The sequence below is a fragment of the Colobus angolensis genome, unplaced genomic scaffold (assembly GCF_000951035.1).
Source record: "Colobus angolensis palliatus isolate OR3802 unplaced genomic scaffold, Cang.pa_1.0 Scaffold103, whole genome shotgun sequence".
NCBI classification, from domain to species: domain Eukaryota; kingdom Metazoa; phylum Chordata; class Mammalia; order Primates; family Cercopithecidae; genus Colobus; species Colobus angolensis.
This window is the reverse complement of record NW_012111253.1, coordinates 5366256-5368814: the sequence shown is the minus strand read 5'-3', so window position 1 is coordinate 5368814 and position 2559 is coordinate 5366256.

Here is a 2559-nt window from a genome sequence, read left to right as displayed (position 1 = left end):
GACTTCAGTGACTCTGGGATAGTTCTTCCCAACTCCCCTGAAAAAACCTAATCGAATGCAGTGTGTCTTCTGACTCTATGATAATAGAAGTCAGAATATTCAGTATCTCTGAAGGTGAGGGAGGCCAACTTGAAGGGCATAAGGGCTGGGGTTCCGGAAATGTTCTGTGTCTTGATCTAGGTGGTGGTTACATGAGGGATAGATAGACATAGGTGAAAATGCAACAAGTTGTCCACTTAAGACTCATGCAGGTTGGAGTTGTTAGCTGTGTGAAAGGGAAAAAAAAGATGTAAGCATGTTACCATATCAAATTGTATCTAAAAAGTTTCAAAAGTAGGGTATTCTCAGTTTGCCCCTAGGGGATGAAGGTGTTTAAACTCACATGAATAGGAAACATTATTTGTGAATTTGTTCATCCACCTATTCATTCATCCCTTTATTTAATGTTGTGTGTTTACAATGCACTGTGTGAACACTGGGCCCTGCTAACTTCAGAGCTGAATCTTAGGGAAAAAACTGAGAATGTATGTCCCATCGGAAGGGGTAAAGAAGAAAAAGCTTATTTCCACATGGTTCAGCTCCAAGTTAGCAGGGCCCAATGTGCAGAGGACATAAGCACACAGCAATGGATGAAGGAATGAATGAATGAGTGAATGAATAAATTAACAAATAATGGTTTCTATTATCAGTAAGTATGAAATGGAGGGAATTTTCTGGGAGTAAAGGGATCACAGTAAGTTCAATTTCCAGATGTCAGAGGCATTTGAACCAGAGTGATTCCATCTTGAATGGGGCTGGGTAAAATAAGCCTGAGACCTACTGGGCTGCCTTCCCAGAGGGTTAGGCATTCTCAGTTACAGGATGAGATAGGAGATGCGCACAGGATACAGGTCATAAAGACCTTGCTGATGAAGCATGCAGTAAAGAAGCCTGCCAAAACCAAGATGGCTATGAAAGTGACCTCTGGTCATCCTCATTGCTCGTTACATGTTAATTATAATGCATTAGCTTGCTAAAAGACACTCCCACCAGCACCATGACAGTTTACAGATGCCATGGCAATGTCAGGAAGTTACCCTATATGGTCTAAAAGGGGAAGGAACCCTCAGTTCCAGGAATTGCCCACCTCTTTCCTGGAAAACTCATGAATAATCCACCCCTTGTTTAGCGTATAATCAAGAAATAACTATAAGTACTATCAGTTGGGCACCCCAAGCTGTTGTTCTGCCTATGGAGTAGCCATTCTTTATTTCTTTACTTTCTTAACAAACTTGCTTTCACTTTATGGACTCGCCCCAAAGTCTTTCTTGTGCGAGATCTAAGAACTCTCTCTTGGGGTCTGGATCTGGACCCCTTTCCGGTAGCACAGATAATTTAAAAAGCAAAGACAGGGCAAGATTTCATCTCTGCTACAACTCTTTTTAAGACAGAATCTCTGGAGCTGACAGGAGCTGATTGGGGTGCTTGATGTCGTGAGCAGGTCCTCTATTTCCTCCCACCAGCTCCCCTTCTGTCTCTTTTGCCTTCCCCATTCCGCTTTTAACCCATGATTCAAAAAACCACAGCCTGATTCCCTTTCCTTCCAGCATGTTGCTGCTCACCTTCCTTTTCTATAATGGGCTGCTGATTACTGCTGTGGAAATTCCCCTACCCCTGGGAAGTGGCTGTCATGTGGGCTCTCAAACCTGTCTGACCACCCTTTCTCCTGCCCCACTCACTGCTTCCTCCCTTCCTCCCCATCCCTGCAGCTGTTTAAAGCTTCCAGCAATGTCTTCAAGCCCCTCTCTCCTCTAGGGAGACCACACTCCAGCTTCCCCCAGTTATTGAGCATCGTCCTGCTGACCATAGGGGAAAGAGTCTAGACTCGGGAGTGTGAATTGGTCATTACGGATCCATTACCAGCCTCAGGAAAACAACTGTGCTCCCTCTTCTTTCATCACCTCAGGCAGCTACTTCCCCTTCTTTATGAATGCGATGACTTATTAATGAAAAATCTCCAGTCTCTAGATACCCTTCCTCATCCCCGGGAGGGCCATTCCAGGAACCCTGCACCTAGTGGCCTGTGGGAGCACCTGGCACTGACCCACTCTTGGGTATTAGGGAGAGCCTCCAGAGGAGCATGGAAACCTGGCTTCGCATTGTTATTGGCCTCACCCATTTCTTCGGCACAGATCTTGAGTTCCGTGTGCACTAGGTGTGGCGCTGGGGATGGGGAGAGAAGAGTGCCTCAGACTGAGCCTTCGCCCTGGAGAAGCTTACAGCGCCATGTTCCTAACTCTCCTAGTTTTCAGACTTCTCATCCTGCATTTGCTCTCTCCTTCATCCACAGTTCAGCTTTCCACTTGGTACCTGGTTCAACTTTCCAGTTAGAATTTGTTTGAATGAGCTTTTTATTTTAGAATAGGTCTCAATTTATAGACAAGACACAAAGATAGTGCAGAGAATTCTCATATACTCTACATCCAACTTTCCACTATTGTTAACATGATGCATTAGTGTGGTATATTTGTCAGAACCAATATTAATGTATTAATAATAAAGTCCATACTTTATTTATTT